The 19538-nt window shown below is 55.7% G+C and overlaps 1 long non-coding RNA gene across 4 annotated transcripts in view; it reads right to left on the reverse strand.

Moving 5' to 3' along the window:
- Positions 1–16887, reverse strand: part of LOC149992035 (uncharacterized) — a 223208-nt gene extending 206321 nt beyond the window's left edge. For all 4 annotated transcript variants that reach the window (XR_016508447.1, XR_016508448.1, XR_016508446.1 and 1 more), the window contains exon 1: positions 16747–16887. This is a non-coding gene — a long non-coding RNA (uncharacterized LOC149992035). The remainder of the gene's footprint in view (positions 1–16746) is intronic.
- Between the last annotated feature and the right edge of the window lie 2651 nt (positions 16888–19538).

A 19538-nucleotide genomic window follows, 5' to 3' on the forward strand; every position in this document is an offset into this window, starting at 1 on the left:
GACCCCTTCTCCCACACACAGCGCCACAACGCGGTGAAATGGGTCGCCCTGTACTGACGTAGCCCCGCACTGATGCAGCGGCGCATTGACGCAGCCGCGCATTGACGTAGCGGCGCACTGACGCAGCGGCGCACTGACGTAGCCGCGCACTGATGTAGCCGCGCACTGACAATCCCTAAGGCCCCGCCCCTTACAACGTAACAGGTGCAGCTGTACGGAAGATACACAGGCACACACAGGAGCCTGTCACGTTGAGGAGGCAGAGAAGTGTGGCCCAAAAGAGGGGGCAGATCGAGGTTCGCGGGAGAGCTAGGAAACGAGGAGACAGCCAACCTAACAGACGCAGAGGTCAAAACACTGGGATAAAGATGCTCACAGGCTTGACAGACACGCTTGAGTACGGCAGACGCATAAGGGAAGAAGTGAAGGCTACGCTAAATGAAACGAAGAAAAATCCACATGAAACCAATGGGGAAGGGAAGGAAGCCAGGGTTCAAATCAACAGTTTGGAGAAGGAAGAAATAGTTAACCAAAAAATAATAAATAAATAAATAAATAAATAAATAATAAATAGTTAACCAGTACAGAGTGAAGAAACAAGAAGTGAAAAAAACAAGGAGAGGATTAGGAATCTCTCGGACAACTTTAAATGTGCCAACATCCAAATCATAGGCATGCCAGAAGAATAAGAGGACGAGCAAGAAATTGAAAACTTATTTGAAAAAATAATGAAGGAAAACTTCCCAAATTTGACAAAGGAAATAGACATACAAGTCCAGGAAGCAGAGAGAGTCCCAAACGAGCTAGACCCAAAGAGGACCACACCAAGACACATCATCATTAAAATGCCAAAGATGAAAGATAAAGAGGGAATCCTAAAAACAGCAAGAGAAAAGCAGAGAGTTACCTAAAAGGGGTTTCTCTAAGACTAGCAGCTGATTTCTCAGAAGAAACTCTGCAGGCAAGAAGGGACTGGCAAGAAATATTCAAAGTGATGAAAAGCAAGGACCTACAACCAAGATCACTATCCAGAGAAGCTATCATTTAGAATGGAAGGGCAGATGAAGTGTTTCCCAGACAAGGTGAAGCTAAAGAAGCTCATCATCACCAAGCCATTATTACACGAAATGTTAAAGGGACTTATTTAAGAAAAAGAAGATCAAAGCTATGAACATTAAAATGACGACAAACTCACAACTATCTACAACAGAATCTAAAAATAAAAACAAAAACAAATTACGCAAAGCAGCGTCATAGGTATGGGGAACATTTGGAGGGTTATCCGCTAGGAGGGGGAAAGGGAAGAAAATGGGGAAATGGTGCAGGGACTAAGAAGCATAATCGGTTGGTACAAAATAGACGGGGGGAAGTTAAGAATAATACAGGAAAGGGTGAAGCCAAAGAACTTATATGCATGACCCATGGACATGAACTAAGGGGGTGGGATTGCTGGAGGGAAGTGGGTTACTAGGTGGAGGGGAGCAAAGGGAAAAAAATGGGACAACTGTAATAGCATAATCAATAACACATACTGTTTTTAAAAACTAAGAAAAAAAATGCCCAAGTGCGGCCCCATATTCTAGGTGCTTTCTTTTCTGCTTCCCTCACATCATGCTACCCCTTAAAAATGCAAGTGTTCTTTTACTGGGCTCTCCAGAAGGAATGGCCATCTTGCACTCCTGTTGTGGTCACAGCAAGCACCCCTGGTCCTCCGGTTCGTCTCTAAAATAGAAAGATCGGGGTTATGCTGAGTGCCAGCCCTGGCCAGGCACTGCGCTCCGCTAGGAATTCCTTTCCTGGCGCCCTGCGGGCTGAGACAGATCTCTAGGGAAGGCCGACGCTCTGCCCTAGACAGAGGCTGCATTTAGTGCTCCAAGTGCTGGTTTCTGACCTGAGTCCAGTCTGGGACCTAAGCTGGCTGCCAGGCCAGCGCACCCTGTTCCTTTCAGGTCACGCTTGTTCCTAGCTGGCTATGCTTGACCAGGGCTCTTAACTTCCTTCAACCTCACTTTCTCCAGCAGCAAAAAGAGGGCCATAGTAGGTCCTTTGTCTTGGGGGTGTTGTGTGAGGAGCCCTGTGGGACTCATGGGGCATTTCAGCTCTCCCGATTTCTCTTCTTCTCCGTGTCTTTTGCAAAAGAATATTTCTAGCTGCTGGCAATCAACTTTGTTTTCGTGAAGGTTAATACCGGGCGGGGCAAAAAAAAATGAGTGCTGAGCAAAGATTAGAGACAGGAAGGGCAAAAATGCAAGGACTCGGATTTCGTGGGGACTTGAGGGCGGGGGCAGAGGGGACACACAAGCTGTAGAAGCAGAGAGAACGGAGCAGGGGAGCTGGAGACCTGCCTGCCTCACAGCCCAGCCTCGGCTGCGGTCCCAGGCAAAGAGGGACTCACCTCACCCAGGTGCACCCAGGCCTTGCTACTAACCGAACATGAGCAGAACCAACAAGGTCTTACCCTTGGCTCCTGTAGGTACTCTGAAGCCCTTTCTCCCGTCTCAGGAAGGCTGGGGTGCCAATCAAAGACCCAGAGAGAAATCTGGGCCCAGATGCCCGCAGGTGGACCTGCTTTTCTCCTGTATTCAGCTGAGCCTTGATGTAAATTGCTCCCAACACAGCCCGTGGTGTGTTACCATGTAACCCGGGCCCAATCTGAGGCCAGGACCTGGCAGCAGGAAATTTTCTGGCCATGCAGGAAAGGAGCTTGATTTCGCAGAAAAGTAGATGCGGGCCTAGGGGTTAGGGGAGCGCGCCCAGCTCTCAGGAACACGGAGCACACACTGGCTCAGGTGCCTGGATCCCTCCAAGGGCGACCACCTTTTTGGTTCTGAAGACAACGTTATGTCTAGGCTTCCCAGGAGGAAGCTGACGCTCTCCCAGGGAAAGAGAGGACACACAGAAGCCACACTGATGTGCGTGGCGGGTGCCTAGCCCACCTGGCGCGCCTCCCCCACCCTGACCCACCCCTGAAACACACAGCCTAGGTGCACCCCAAACAACAGCTATAAGGCTTCACCACCCGGTGGCGGCGGCCGAGAGCCGCAGTCCGGGGTGGTTCCCTGTCCCCAGGAGGTTGGCGCCGTCCAGTCTGTTTTGCCCTCCGACTTAAGCCTCTCAACCCCACGGGGCAGTTCTGTGGAGCCTCACAGATTTGTGCCCCTAGACACAGGACAGAACAAGCCCCTGTGCCTGAGAAAATCTCAGCCTTCTGGGGTTCCCCCATTCTCTACACCCTCCCAGGGCCGGTGAAGCAGCCTCCCGTAGTGGCCTTTTCCCTGGGGCCCCTTTGAACTCGCCACGGGGATCTTATTCCGGCAGTGGCGCCTGGAGGCCCCTTTGCCTTTCCCCGCCACCACCGCCGCTTCTCTCAATCTGCTGCGCTCCTGGCGACCCCGCCCAAGCCTGTGCTGAAGAGACCCTGGCGGGCTTGGGGGCGGCGCACGAGTCTAAAGTTTGCTCTCTGCTGAAAAACTTGTGTGGAGTCCGGGACAGAGACGCGTATGGAGGGAGGAGCGGCAGAGAGTGGAGCTGGCCCTTGGGCCAAAGCGAGGAGTCTGCTGGGGAATAGGGAGACGTGGCCACGAGCGAAAACGGGAAGCAAACTTCCAGGGACCCAAGCAGGATGCCAGAGGCTGTGGCTGATGGCTCCTGCCGGCTTGGAGGCTCTGCCGGGGCTGCAGGGCCGAAACACGGAGCTGGGAGGTTGGTCAGAGCGTGAGCAGCGGGGTGGCGGGGAGCGCGCAATGAGGCATTTCAGCACCCGACCCCAAAGTCGGGCTACCCACCATGGCGCAGGGAACTCGTATTTCCTCGGGGCGAGTCGGTGCCCAGAGAGGCAGGGCCAATGCGTGGGTGGGGGAGAGTTGGGGGGTGAGGGGGGCAGAATAAGAGGGAAGAGGAAGGTGGCGCTATCGCGCCACCGAGGCACAGGGCAGCACGCAACACTGCAAATCTTACAGAAACGGAGGGCCTAGGCCCTGATGGAGTTTACCCCCGACAGCTTATTGATTTTTTGAGTTCCTGCATTCCAGGTCCCATGCTCATCGCCTGTGCAGTCCCAGCCTAGATTTCAGCCCACTGGGTCCCCCGGCTTCCCCAGAGCATTAGAATCGTCCACTGCCCGTGGGTTCTCCACGAGCCAGGTTCCTGCTGCTCCGCCCGGCGTCGGGTGGAATCCTGGGTCCCGGTGCCCTCGGAGCTGCTCTGCCTGCCAGGCAGGTGGTGAGGCCTGCGGGGAAGGACAGGCAGCCGCGGGCCTCGCGGGTAACTTTTTTTTGTAAGGCGTTGCTGTCCCCTGAAAGATGTTGTAACAGCAATTCGATTACAGTAAATGGCGCACAACGTCCTCGCAGCTGGAAAGTGGGTCACTAACTGGGACCGACCGGGTGTGAAGGCATGTGGCTGAACGCAGGTGGTTACGCTTCCACTTCCCCCTCTTCGGTCTAATTCCCCTTCTTCCCCTCTCTGTATTAATCGTGGCTGGAAGGCAGGTTAATTAACTCCAAACTGCTCCGTCTATCTGGACAGAAACACGCTGAGAAATGGTCAAGAAAGCCCGAAAGCTGAACGTGGCCTCAAAAAGATTGCCCGAAGTCCTTCGCGTTTCTTTCCAAGGCTCCAGCCCCTGCCTGCAAGGGACAGAGTTTGGGTCCCTCATGGCCAAGCCGCCTGGGAATGTGGTCACCGCGGCAGGCAACAAGCTGACATGCCCACGCCTGGGGAGCCTCGAACCAGGAGTGGAAGCCCCCTAAATTCCATATGGCCATACAGCCTGGCCTGCAGGCACCCTAGGAAAGGTCGGGTGTCCGCCTGGCGTTTCGCCACTTCGAGTTCACTGGAAATAACCGACCCACTGGCCGTTTGTGTCCTAGCACGTGCATTTCAAGTTAGACTTTCAACAGCGTCCCCAAGATTAACAGTATCAATTAAAACGAGGCAAGGTGGGTGGGGGGCCACTTGCGCTCCAGAGGGGTGCTAAATCATTACTGTGCTCCGTATGTTAAAATCCACCGAAGGAGGGCTGAAGGAGGGGGGAGGACCTCACAAGGCAGCCCGGGCATTCATTTAAATGAAGGTAAAATTAACAGCGCGCCTTTGAAGTTAGGGTGCAGATGACTTAAAAGAGGGTTGTGTTTAGTTAATGTCATATCAAAATGGGAAGAAAGGCGTTGCCCCGCCTGGAGTTTTTAGTTTCATGAGTGGAGGAAAAAAAAAAGCCATTTTAGAAAAGGCCACGATGGGTATACATGGGAGTTTCCGTGCGTTCTCGCCGCCCGCAGAGCGGGCTTCCGCCGTCAGCCACGGGAGGTTTCCCACGCTGCAAACGCTCCGTTTTCCGCGCCGGTGGGAACGCAGCGGGGAAAAGCCTCTGGCCGCCCCGCTTCTCCCTCTGAAGCTCTCGGCCAGGCCCCGAGCCGGGAGGCCCGGAGCGTTTGGGTTCAGGAGAGGCAGGACGCGCGGTACTGGGGTAGGGGTGGGGGTCTGGCAGTGGCTGCACAGCCTCCGGCCCCTGAGCTCTCCCTCTGAGCCCCGCGCCCTTCCCGCTCTGGTGGGCGCTCTCCACAGGGTCCTGCAGATGCAAAGAGGGGTGCACGCAGGGTCTCCTGACTCGAGGCCGGCCAGGAGGGGCGCGTGGGGGTCTAGTCCAGGGTTTGGCTCCGGATTACCCCGGAGCGGAGCGCTCGGCTTCCGCGCCGCCCTAGACGCACGAGCTCGGCCGGGCCCAGGCACCGCCAGAGGCGTTTGGGTCGTTCCCGGCTTTCTTCGCTTGGAAAACCTGGAGGTTCGAAATTCTGCCAAGCTTTGTGAGGCCTCTGGCTCAGTTTACAATTTTGTTAGCTTGTTTATTTGTTTAATTATTATTTATTTACAAGGCGAGACTGGGTCGGCGAGAGAAAGGTTCCTCGCCTGTCCTCAGCTCCTGGGGCTGACGACGGTAGGAAAGGAGGACCCTTCAATATAAGCGGAAGTCACTGGCAGCCTGTGATGTGGAATTGTCCCTCTGGTCCCCCGCCCGCCCCCGGGGTCCCTGGCTAAGAGGCTGCAGGGTGGGCATTCCGCGCCCGTCCCTGTCCGGTCCGAGCTGCATGGGGTTCACCTCCCCTTCTGGCCCCAGAAACCCTCTGTTGTGGGCAAAGCGGGCGGCGCGCTAGACGGCTTCTTTCTGGTGTTTTCACGGAGCCTCGGGCCAGCTCTGCATTCTGCAGGGAGGATTCCCCCAAGGATCCCCACATCCCACTCGAGGAGCCTCCGATCGCTCTCCGGCCTGGATCGGGGGCTGTCCCCGGCCCTCGGCGCGCCCGCGGCGGCCCCGCTGTGCCGCCTCCAGCTGGGGCCCGAGCATGCCTCTGGCTCCGAGGCGACACAGTCCCCATTGACCAAGGGTCCCCTTCTGCCTGTCCCCGCTTTTTCTCACCAGCCCCGTTTCACTCCGAACACTTCTCAGGGAAGCCAGGACAGGCCCTTTCGTATTCAACGCACAAAACCCTGCTTTTAAAGCTCAGTTGGGGGCCTTGCTCCTGCTTAGGAGCCCGAGATAGATTGAGAGCTGGTGGGGGGCCCCTTGGTCCGCATCTCTGCTCAGGTTTTTAACAAGTTATACTTAGGACCAGCTCTGTACCCCTTAACTGCGGATTTGGAAAAAGTATATATATTTGGAATAATCGACCTGGGGGTAGCGGCTGCCCGCTAGACACAGGACTGCTCTCTTTAAACCCCCCAGGGCTGGTGGCCGAACTTCTTCGGCCCAGATTGGCAACTTGGGTGTCTGCAAAGGCTCTAGACATTCGGCTTGCAGGGCCCGCCCAACGCATTTTCCCCACCCTCCTCCCAGAATCACCAAACCCAGGGCGCCAGGGGCCTAGTTAGTTCCCCTCTGCCCGGTGCACCAAAGCCTGGGCAGTTGGGGCCTGTGGGGTTCAGTCGGGGCACCCCAAGTCCCAGGCAACTGCACCAACCGACAGACGCTACGCGAGCCAAGGATTTGAACTTGTAAAACCAGTTGGATCAACCCCACACATTCCCCTTTCTGTCCACCTGTTAAAGAGCGCACATGTATTCACGTCTGAGCTGATAATTCAGGAAACAGGACATATTCTTGATACCGCTCAAGAGAGATCTCCTGATATGTGGGCACTTCAGGCATGTCCTCAGGAACCTAACGTGTGCCCTTCATCTCAGAGTTAATGAGACCCAGCTATAATTCAGAATATCCCACCCCGACCATACGTTGTTGTTTGTAACAGTTAAAACTGGCCAAGTGACGATAAGTTTGTTCTTTTCCCCCTGCTTTTCCTAAAGTTCTCCAAACTAGATGAAATTAATGTTAGAGGATTCCTGTTTGGGGCATAATTGGCTTGACTTCTGGCTGTTTCAAAAAGTGTTCTCCAGCCCTGGCTGTTCCAACCAGTTCTTTTTTTTTCCTCCTTCCTCATCAGCTCAGCCTAGTCCTTGGTTTGATCTGTTTTCACAGAACCCCCTCTCTTCAGTTCCTTTTATTTTCTCTCCCTCGGTGGATCAATCGCAGTGACAATTGATTTTTCTGTGTCCCTTTTGAACCAGAAAATGCTGACATCCCGGCGGTGGTGGGCGGAATATGCGTGAGCGTTAACGCCCAGGAAATGAGGCTGCCAGGCGGATCTCCCGGTTTAGTGATTAACATTGTGTGTGTGTGTGTGTGTGTGTGTGTGTGCACATATATGTGAGTGTAGACTCACATGTATACACCTGAACGTGCATACAGTTGACAGTGGTAAGAAATTTCAGGGTCAGGCAAAACCACACACTAAATGAGAAATCATCTTCATACTCTGGATACATACAGAGGAGCAGGGAACCCTAAATGTCTAGGACGGGGTCATTAATTATGAAATCAGAAACTCTTTTGAGCTATGGTCCCAGGCATGTTAGAGAAGATTCACCCCCACCCCCACCTCTTTCATTGGCAACAAGACCCTAAGTTCCTTTTAACTGAAAGGAAGTTATGAGACAAGACGCAATTTTCTCTTTCTTTTCAGACGACTCTGTCATCAGGAGGATTACAACCATGTCAGAGTTTCTGTCTTGGAAAGGGGTGGGGGGGAGTCTGAGCTACTGAGAGAAACCCTGCAGCCGTGGCCATCTCTGCATCAAAATTTTCCAGACCTCTATTTTTGACTGTGATCCCACTGATCTGAGTTTGAAATGCGAACACAGTGAAGCCCCTAAGCCTTCAATCGTGTGAAATTTTCAAAAGATCTCTACCAGCCATCTCAGGCTGCCTGACCCCTGACAGACTCCACTCTCTATTCCTCCCCTGCCAGTACTTCGTTTGTTCGAATATCTTTCAGACTGGCACCTCCAGATGACAGACCCGAGTGTGTGTTATGTGGACATGAATCGGAGATCTTCAAGCCCACGCACACACGCACAAAAGCACCATCTTAAACATAATATTTAATTTCGCAGCCTGAGTGCCTGCTTCTCTATTTGCTTTTCATTAGCTTCGATATTTTTTTCCCAGGTCTCCCCATGTGTCACTTTGATATTTAGATGATTCTCTCTTTTAATCAGCGTTTCCCCCTTGAAAAATCCCCGGTCGCCAGCGTCTGCGGACTCCCACTGCCACGTCACTGTGCAGCAGGCGGTGAGGCCACAGAGCCGGGCATAGCTCCAGGAGGGGCAGCAGCCCGTGGGTGATGCTGAAACGCTTGCTTTTAGCCATCAGCCCAGGCTGGATGGGGACCAGTGGCGAATCTCCATCGCATTCCACCTCTGCTCCTGCAGGCCTTTAAATTTTTTCTCATGTTATTTTGTTTAAACAAAACATCGGGTGCTGGGAGGCTGCCTTAGGCATTTCCCAGCACCCCCTCCCATGGCCTTTCTGGGGACCCCCAAATCCTGGGGATTTGAGAGCACTGGAGCAAAAGGGGATGGAGGGGTCTTCTCAGGAGAGGTCTGTTTTGTTAAAATGCCCTCTGCCAAATAATTTCATAGACAAGATGTGGGGAAGTGGAGACTTTGTCCGCCCCTCCCCCAATCGCAATCAGATGCCAGTGGGGTGCCCAGGTGGACCGGGTTGAGACAGGGGGGGACCCAGACCTGCGTACATGGGAGGTGACTTGCCACTCTCTTAGCCCAGTCCCGCGTTCGGAGGTGGTAGGCTGCAGCCTGAACCCCACCCCCCGTGCTTTTGGATGGGCCGTGTTGCTATGATTAACTTATTAAACCCCCTCGTAATTATTTTAATTTGACTCCAAAAAATAGTTTGGGCAGCGTTGCGACGTGTTTGTATTTATCCATTCCCCACCCCCCACCCCCATAAAACCTGTGTTAAAACAAATGTTACTTTTCTCTCTTGTACATAGACCCTCCCTTTTTGAAATAGACCGCAGGGACTGCCATTAGATCGAATGGCAAGTCTTTATGGAAAGTGTTTTGCATAATTACATACCAAAGCCAGAACAGTCACCTCCACATTTTATGGGTCACAAACCATCAACAATTGCCACATTATTGTCCACGAAACCCTAGTCTCTTCATTGATGGAGCAGACTGCACGGCCTAATCTAGAACCGGAGAGGATGGAAATTTCTTCTAATAGGAACCCAAGGAGATTATGTCCCCAATAACAACGTGTTTACATATAGTTATAAAGTTCAGAGGACCGTTGCAGAGAGGCAAGGGAATCGGACTAGGCGTGATTAAGGGCCGTGATGGTCTAATATAGATTGCGCTTCAAAGGGGGCGCTCAATGCCTCTCCCCTTTGGAGATCCGACCCCTTTCCTACCTTTGTCACGCAGTAATTAAGATATTCTTATTTAGACAGACAGCTTCTCTGGTAACTGAATAATATTAGCTCCTTTGATGTCAAACTTTTGACAGTTATCACACCAGCACTGGGCAATTTAGCACAAATGCCCTCCTTGAAAAAAAGAAAAAAAAAGATAGAAAACCCCCATCGGCTTTAAAGAAATCTAATAAGTGTGATCCTTATCACCCAATGATGTAAATCGCCTCCGACAGGCCGCCGGGCTATACATTATATTCAGTGTTACAGAACGAGGGCGAATTTGGGGCTGAGCTCAATGAGGCGCATGGGTGGCCGTCATTCCAGTGCCCTCATCCCGCCGAGAGTGCGAGGAAACCGGCCCCCACTCCAAGTCTAGCGGGTCAGGCAGGGATGGAGGGCCTCGGCCAAGGTGCAGGCAGGGGCCCTGAGCCCTGAGCCCCAGCCGTGGAGAGCCGGGCAGGACCAGCCACCCACACCCGGGATGACACGGTGCCGTTGGTTTTGGAGCTCAGTCGCCAAATTTGGGATTTGCCAGATGGCAGGATTATCTTCGCGTCTGTTACGTTCTGTGTGTGTGGTGGGGGCAGGGGGATGGGGAGAGAAGGCAGGGAAGTCCAGAGACAGCGCTGATTCCTTTAAAACACGCGCCCCGGTTCCCTTGGTCCCGACCCTTCCCGGAGCTCTGGGCGCCCCGAGCGGCCCCGGTGCCCAAATGCCGGCGGCCCAGGGAGGGAGACGAGCGCTCCGCACTCAGAGGACGGAAGGGGCAGTAGGAGAGTTGCGAGGGGAGGGATGAGGCTGCGAGGGTGCCACCTGGAAGGCACTGTCCCTGAGAGCGACACCTGCCAATCTCCGCGCTGGGGTCCCGGGCCGGGGGCGGGGAGGCCGCGGGTCTCCGCGGTGATGTCACCGCAGGGCGGGAGGACAGGGAGGGGCGCGAGCCCGCGACTGGGAGCCGGTGGGGAAGGAAAAGAAGGAAAATAAACGGTGGTCGCAGCGCCCTGGGCTCCGGATTTGCAGGGCGATCGATAACCCAACTTCAGGGCTATTCCTAATCTGGGAAGAGCCGTCTCGCCTCTAAGCGCACACGAGCCGCCTCCCTGGGGGGAGCCCGCCACCCCCAAAGCCTTAGGTGTCTGGCCCTGCGTCCAGACCCAGTGCCCGATTTTCCTGGCGGTTTTTCCAGGCGCGGGCTTCAGGCTTAGGAGGCGACACTCAGGGAGGAGGTTTGAAAGTCCCGCGATGGTCCAGGGGGCCGGGGGCGCAGGGCCTCGGCGTGGGTGGGCGCGCCAGGTCCAAGGCGGGGTGCGCTTGGCGCGCTGGGAGTACGATCTGGAGGCCCCGGCTTGGAGGCCGAGACCGGTGGAGGGGCGGGGGGGGGGACAAAGGGGCCTGGGGAGGGGGGCGCTGCTGTGGCGTCCCCAGGAGTCTCTGGTTGGTACCCGGGAAATTCTGCTCTCCCACCTACCGAGTTCCCACCCCCACCCCCCCTGCGCACTACTGGACTCCCCTTCTTTCTATTCTTTTCCGTCTAAGCTAATTAGCAGCCTGCCAGCGGCCTGATTTATGGAAACGCTCGGGCGGGCGGAGGCGCGTCGCCAGCCGAGTCCGGGCAGCCTCGGGGCGGAGTGGAGGAGGGGTCTCCCCCGACCCCCTCCGGCGGGATTCCCTGCGCCGGCCGGGAAATGGAAGTTGCTGTCCTCTCTGCCTACCTCCCCTGGCTGTCCCCGTGCCCTCGATGCCCCAGCCTGAGACGTTGGAAACCCTGGCGCCAGAGGGGTGGGCTAGGAGCGGTGGCTGAGCGGCCCACCTTGGCGTCCTGGGCGGGCAGGTCCCAGCTCCTGCTGACCAGGAGGGCCAAAGGGGCTCCATAGAGTAGGAGCCTGGTGCATCAGAGGTGGGCGCCTCCTTTCCCAAGTCCCGGTTTCCAAAGCAGGGAGGGAACCTTACACCAGGTCGGAGTCCGGCCCTCAGGCCAGGGTGGGGCAGAATGGAGCCGCCAGCTCCACCATCCCAGGGGAGGGCTTAGTGCCCCCCACCCTATCCGCTTTCTCTGGAGGCCCATCTTCAGAGGGGTCCTCCGAGTCTGAGCGTCCAGCCAAGCGAGACTCTGGGAATTTCCAGCTACATGAACTCCCGGCCACAGACGGTCTGTAGAACTTCCCAGCCAGGCGCTGGCCCCCAAACCGGCCTGGTCACCTTGGCCTCGGTGGGCTTCTCTCTACGGTCAAAGGGGGAGGGGAGTGGGAGGGAAGAGGTGCTCCCCTCGTTCCTGCTGACCCCAGAAACGAAGACGGAAAGGGAAGGGGTGGAGGAATCAGAGGAGGATGAGCAGCGACAGCGGTAGGACCTGTTGCAGGTGAGCCTGCTGTCTCTTGCCTCCCAGGGACAGGGCGTCATAGGCACGGGGAAGAGGACTATCCAACCCCAACCCCATGACTGGCTGTCACCTAACCTGCAGTTGAGGGGGAGCTGAGATCTCCAAAAACATGTGTAAAGTTTATTTTTAAAATACCCTCCAGTTCACCTTCCTCGGAAGCTATATCTGTGCTCCGCCTGCGGGGCAGGTGCCAGATAGAAACCTTTCACCCGCATCACAAGACCTCTGGGTGCTGTCCCCCCAGCCCAGTCCTCCCTTGGGTCCCCTAGCAGACTTGGGCCTTTTGATGTCACTGACAACCCAAACCCACTGGCCTCCCAGGGCCCCTGGAAATTTTAATTTCTCACTTTTCTCCCTCACCTTCCTCCCCTCTGCCTCGGCTGCCACCATTTCCACATGGGTTAGTAAGATTCAGGTGTCCTGCAGGTCCTGGCCTTGTCCCACCCAACTGCAGAAGGGACATGACACCCTCAGCCCGCTGGGGACCTGGGCTGAGCCCCATCTATATTGTGGCCCGGGTGTCAGCCCCTCTGAATTTCCAGCTGTGTGAGGGCTGAGGCCACCTGCCCAGACACACGGAGGTGGCCCCAGTCCAAAGCTATAGGCTGCATGAAGACCTGTTCCCATCAAAATGTCACCTACAGGCAGTGCAGGTCCCAGGCTGCCTGGGTCACCCTCAGCAAATGCTGGGTCTTAGGCACCCAAACACTATTCTTCCTCCTTTTCAAAGTGGATTTACAGCAATCGACAGGTGAAAGCCTCATCATCTGACTTCACTGCTTTTAAAAGCTGTCTACCGCAGAACCGTCACTTTTCATGACTTAACTCAAATAAATAACTGAAGAAATAAATTGGAAGAGACTTAAATCATGTTTGTAATTCTTGGTCACCACGCTAACACGTCTAATGGCCCAGCCCTCTGACTTCCCTTAGGCTCCTAAATGGGGCCAAAAATACTGGCATTTATATTAGAAACTTCAAGGCAGGTGAGGCGGCAGGGACTGCAGGCGAAAGGAAGTGCAGCTGGCACTATTCTGTGGCCAGGTGCAGACTCAGCAAACCTTCCCAGAAGCCAGGGCCCAGGCCCAGTGACCGAGGCCACTAGGTAGGAGGACAGCCCAGGGGTCAGGGGAACAGAGGGCCCGGCCTAACAGCCACGTCTCTGCCCCCAGGGAACCGGCTACAAACACACAAGGAAATTCATGCAGGGTGGCAATGCTGTCCTTTGTGACTATTAGTGGTATTATTTCTAGCACTGTTTCAAAAAACGGTTTTAGGGCCCGCCCCCCACCACCCCCACAGGTGGAGACAGGCAAGGAAAAGCATTCCCCTCCCCCTTCTTGGACTTGGAGCTTGTGAAGGTCCAAGGAAACCGTAAGTGCAGAAATGAAATCGCATATGGAAGTGTGTCCAATAAATTGAAATAGTTTCAATTTTGCTGCCATTTGCCCAACGCTGGGTCTTCTGGGGCTGGTGTTAATTTCTTTCTCTCTTTCTCTTTCTCTTTCTCTGTCTTGCGAATGCTCATCCACCCACACAGAACTAGCTCTCCCAAGTTGGCCAAAAAGAAAAGAAAAGAAAAGCAGAAACGAAAAAAGGGAAGGGAGGCGGGGAGAACGAAAAGAGAAGAACTAAAACTACAGGGAAGGCCAGGAAAAGAAATACCTATCACATAGGGAACATTCCTAGTTTGGGGGAACAGCAATACGGAGGGCGTAAGATGTTCTATCCTTTTTACAATTTTTCGTTAAAAAGGAGAATAAAAAGGAAGGGAAGTGTCCCCAGAAGAGGTTGCAAGAGCTGGGGACTCCCTCGGTGTGTTTGGGCCCGGCCTCCCACGCTTGGGCTGAGCCTGATCGCCTAACCCCCGAGCGCTGGCGCCAGAGCCTCGCAGCCTCGTGGGGGGGGGGGGTGCACACCCCGGGTCCGCGCCGCCCCGGTCCCACCGCGAACCCAAACTGCCCCCGGAGCCACGCTGCCCCACCGCGTGCCCCGCCTCCGCCAGCCTTCCTTCGCCCACCCGCCCGCCGACAGGCCGATCCTGCGGGTCCGAGCGCTCCCAGCGTTCCGCGCCCAGGCGCGGGGAAGCCGGCGGTCACTTGGCTCCGTGGCCGCGGCCTCGCTGCGGGGACTCGGCCGGCAGCCGGGCGCGCTGCGGTGCCCTGGAGCGCCACCTCGCCGCGGAAAGCGGAATGACACAGCCGAGCCTCCCAGGCTTCTGCAGCCTAACCTGCCCGTCTCCGGGCTTCCCCCCCAAACCCTAAGAGAAGCTGACACCCACAGGCCTCCTTCCCCGCGGCTACACCCCACGATCTGTGGCCGACATACCGCGCGGCGTCTGCATGGGGGTGAAAGAAACATAACCGGAGAAAGATAAAATTAGAGAGATAATTTTACCAAGTCTAAGTGGTGATGCTATGTTTGTAGAAAACACAAAATAAACAAGAGATGTCTTTAAGAGGCCGCAGGTTTACGCCGCCGCCCCGTTCGGCCCACCCAGCGTGGCCAATGCACGTATCTCCCATAAGGCGGTGCCTATGAAGTCATCCCTTTCCAATTACGATTTCCACCGAAATCCACTCATTCCGGTCTGTCAGGTAACCAAGGTGCCCTGCCGTGCAGTGGCCAACCTCGTCCCTGCCGCCTTTGGCTCAGATGACAAAATGACCACACAACTCAGCCCCTAAACCTGCACATACATCGGCCAGTGAAAGCAATGAGGAGAGCGACAAAGTACATAGAGTTTCTCTGCAAAGTGCCACTGGACCTTGACCCTATTTTATTCAGGGATAACTCAAGAGGCTCGCCCCACTCTGATTATCTTCATGACTACAAAAATATAAAGAAAGTTTAATTCACGTTTATGATGATTCTCTGCTTCAAGTTATTTCAAAACATGCCATCCCCGAGACTGGTGTTGTAATAAAAACAAATTTCAGAAAACAAGATTTTTCCCTGCAAAGTTGCCAAACGTGGTGTGAAAACTAGAGTATCTATCTTGTGGTCCTGTAAGGACTTGTATGGTATTTTGTTTGTTTTTTTTGTTTGTTTGTTTGTTGGGAGGAGGGTGCTCAGAATTTTTTCTAATGTAGTTTTGATGACAGTTGTTTGTGTTTAAAGGAGCTCAGTGGATCCCATATAGAATGCTGGCCGAACTGGAAACTGCATGGTGTGGATGTGGCCATGTGGATGCCCTTGCAGTGCCCTGCCTGGACAGATCAGCATAGAGACCCGTCCTCGGAACTCTGCCCTTCCTGAGGTGGCAGGTTGAACTCCCAAAGGGCAGGCAGGCGATGGAGGGAGTGCCTTCTCCTCCTAACCAACACTCACTGCAGATTAGGAGGCTCTTGGAGAGCCTCTGCTCAGAAATTACAGGGCTGAGCCAAGAAAATAGCCAGGTTGGCTTTCTGGGTGGTTTGTCTCTTCTCCATCAGGCTGGGGAAGATTCCCCGAGAGACCATACAGGAAAGAGGCCCCAATTTCCTCACAGGGACTGAACGAGGAGGACCCTTCACCCCAGCCAGCTGAGGAGGGGGTGGGCCCTGGGAGTGCTGGGGCTTAGTTGCCCCCAGGGATGCTATGCTGGGGAGCAGGGTGCTACTGAGAGATCCTGGGAGCTGGAAGGCCCTGGGGTCCACTGAGTGACACATGTGAGGAGCAGAGACAGAAAGAGAAGAGAGAAGAACACAATTATAAGCTTGAATCTAGATGTCTCCAGGTTTGAGACACTGAAAAAGTTTCCTCTCTCTCTCTGTCTCTCCCCCCGACTTTATTTTATTTTTATCTCCTCCACCCCCTCCTGTTCTCACATTCAGATTTTCTGGGTGTCCACCCCCACCACCAAATAATGCCTGGAGATGAAAAATGATTTTTTATTGCTATTACACTTCCTACCGCAAGATGCAGTGCAAGGCGGCGGAGTTTGTATTACAACTATGTCACAATGTTCCATTGATGCAAAACATGTGGCCAGAGGGTGTTGCTAATGACTCCTGGATTAGAGGGAGATACAGCCTGGGAGAAGGAGAGAGTGGGAGAAGGGGAGGCGAGGAAGGCAGAAGAGAGGAATTTCATTAGAGAAGGCGGGGGTATCGCCACCATAGAATCAGGCCTAATAATCTCATCAGGATATTTCCAGATTTCAAGGTGGTTGGTTTTTTTTTTCCTCGCTTGAGTGTGAGCTAGAGAGAAACCAATCTATTTTAAAACGCCACAAAAGGTTGTTTTGCTTTCTTTCTTTCTTTTTCTTTTTTGCACGTTAATAACTATTAATTATGTTTACAACCAGTTAACTGACGAACTCTCCTTTGGAAAGAATCAAACTTCAGAAAACGCTTAATACAGATTAAAGGCTTTTGCAGGAGCCCAGGCCGTCTGGAAGGAGGTGGGGACCCGGCCATCACGCCCCCGCCGCGGGCCTGCGCACGTGCGCACTTGCCGGTGACCGCCTGCTGGGGCCCAGGGTGCCTGCCGGGCGCGCGGCGCGGGCCGGCCTCCTCTCGATCTGGGCGCAAAGGTCCCGGCGAGGTCCGAACTCCCCGGCCCTCCCCCGGGACGAGCGCTACTTAGGGAATCGGGAGATTTCGCGGTTCCTACCGTGGCCCAGGCCGGTCCCACCGCCCTGCAGTCCGCTTCTGCCCCCCGGGGGCACAGAGAGGAGCGCATTCCCTGGGGGCTGCGGCCCTTTGAACCCCAGAGCGCTAGGCTCCCGCCCGGACGCGCGGAGCTCGAGCAGGGCCGGCTGCGGAGGGGAGTGTGGGCGGCGGGTGGGGGTGAAGGGGAGCGGGGAGCGGGAGGGGGCGGAGGGGGCGGAGGCGGGAGTCGGGCGTTAAGCCTGGAAGCTTGGCTGTTTACCCAAACGATTTTCCTTTCAGGCCCAGACGCCAATGAGACAAGATCAAACTCCCCTCTTGGGTGTGTGTGAGTGTGTGTGTGTGTGTGTGTGTGAGTGTGTGTGTGGCCTCTTCCAAGTAGGGCTTTGTGACTGGGTGCTCCGGGGCGACAGCGGGGAGGGACCAGAGGCCGACCCGGGCACCAGCGCCTCCTCCCGGGGGCCGCAGAAGCCAGCGGAGGGCGCAGGGTCTGAGCGCAGGGGAGGGCGCCCCAGGCGCGCAGGGGCCCGGAGCCAGAGCAGCCGGCCGCCACCGCGCGACACCGGCCGAGAGCTAAGGGCTGCGTCTCCCAAGACCGAGGGGGGGGGGAAGGGAAAGGAATCACATCTTCCTTCCAGTGCCTCCATTTCCGAGCCCTGCAAAGTTTAAATCTCGCTCCTGAGGCCACAGATTTCTTCCCGACTCCCTCGCTCGAAATCTGCTGGCTTCGCATCAGGCCAAGGCTTTGGCCACCGCGGTACAATGGGGGCCGCGTACCAGGCACCGCTAGGGCTGTGCTAGGGTCGCTCGCTCCGAAAACGGATTGGAAAGAAAGAGGGAACGGATGGTCTGCATCGACAAGGCATTTGCCATTTTTAAAGGGGCCCATAACCAAGAATATCCATCCACCTGGTGGTGGGGGAGGGACAAGGAGGAAGGGGACAAGTCCTAGAGGCAGCGGCAGCAGGTGGTCGCCGCCCTGGGCGTGGCTCCTGCTTCTGCTTCTAGGAGAGTCTGGGACTGAAATGTCCTTTGCATAAAATAAAATAATAATAACCAACCCCTCCAAAAAAAAAGACAAAAAAAACCCCCCAAAAACAATAGCACTAGGATTATTGATAAGAAGGAGAATCAGGAAGGCGGAGTTATATTTATTTAAGATCGTAGGATAAAATCGGCTACCTGGCTTTGGACGGGTATTTAAAGACACTGTCTCCCTACTCATCACTCTTGGCCCAGGCTGATGAAAGGCTTACCCAAAGAATTGTTTCTGGGGGACAATGGTGTCGTTCCCATGTTTCTGACTTGGCTGCTACCGCTCCTCCTGCCTCGGTCTGCCTCTGGTCCCCCACCCCCTCCGAGACACAAGCCTTTTCTCACTAAAGATTCCCTTTTCTGTAGTTGGTTTTTAAAGCAACGAATCACTGGCCACTTTTGGAGGGTGCCCTTTGACGGAAATGCCCCTGCTGGGGTGCAGGCCTGGGCAGAGCAGATAAGGGACCTGCTAACACCTGCTTCAGGCCTGGGTGTCTTGGCTCAGGCCCCGACGGCCACCCTGCAGGAGGAATGGCAGGGGCCTCGGGTTTGCCCCAGTGCATCATGGTGGAGGGCTCCGGCTCCTGCCTCTTATGGGGCAGAGGCAGCTGGTGGGTCCCTAGGCACAGATGGTGGGGACCACTGCTTCAGTCACTCTGGAATACCTGAGCGAGGCAGGAGGTGCTGGCAGAGGAAACCAGATGTGCCTAAGAATGATACCAACAGCTAGCATTTATTGAGTGCTTACTGTGTGCTGGTCCATTGTGTCCCGACCCCTGGGAGCTTCCAAACCCAAGGACAGAGACTCATGGCCCAGGGTAGGCTGGGCTGGGGCAGGCAGGTGGCCAGGAAGCTGGGACAGCATGTCTGGGGGTAAAGGTTTCTGCCTGGAAATGCGTCCTCCCGGCCGGGAGAGGTTTGGCACTGGAGACAGCCAGGAGCCAGTCCAATCATGCTCCCTCCGAGCCAGTGGTCACCTTCCTGCCCAGCGTGGCCATGCGTGATGTGGGCCCAGGACCCCGGACGGGAAACAGGAGGCAAACAGGTTCCAGTGACATTCCTGCTTCTCGGAGCGGGGACTCTGGACTGAGCCGTGAAGGCCGCGAGGGCCAGGCCCCAGGCGGGTGGCCAGGCCAGAGGCCCCGCATCCTGCGCCCCGTCCCGCCCAGGTCAGGGCTGCGATGCTCCGGGCCGGGCGCACCTCCCTCGCGGTGCCAGCGGGCGCTTGATCGACCCCTGCGCCACCTCGGCAGCTGAGGCGGGAGACTTGGGCCCAGGCGGCCCTGTGCGCCCCGGGGGGACCAGGGCAGGACACAGGCCAGGCTGCGCCCCATGCCCCAGCCCCACCCGGCGCTCCAGCCTCCGGCCCAGGCGGCAGTTGGGCTCCATTCACCGCCCCTCCTTCCCTCCCATCCCCCTAAAGCGGGGGGCTGAGACTCGCCTCGCCGGTGACCTGTGCTCTGCCCCGCAAGGGTGGAAAGAAAGCAAAGCTGCGGTGCTCCATCTGGAGACAAAAGACCTCGGCGCCCAGGCTTCTCCAGGCTTAGCCGCTGTGCGGTTCGCACCGGCCTCCACCTCCGCGGAGGAGGCCGGAGCAGGTGAAAGCCTCCTCGTAGGGGTGGCTCCGAGTAGGGCGCCTTGATTGATCCCAGAAATCGGACACCTCCAAGTGGAAGGGCAGAGGCACAGCCTGGACATCTGCTCCAAACACAAGCAGCCCCCCCACCTCACCCCCAGCCATCCACTCCCTGCCAGGCCGCA

The sequence above is a fragment of the Furipterus horrens genome, unplaced genomic scaffold (assembly GCF_987537825.1).
Source record: "Furipterus horrens unplaced genomic scaffold, mFurHor1.1.pri manual_scaffold_16, whole genome shotgun sequence".
NCBI classification, from domain to species: domain Eukaryota; kingdom Metazoa; phylum Chordata; class Mammalia; order Chiroptera; family Furipteridae; genus Furipterus; species Furipterus horrens.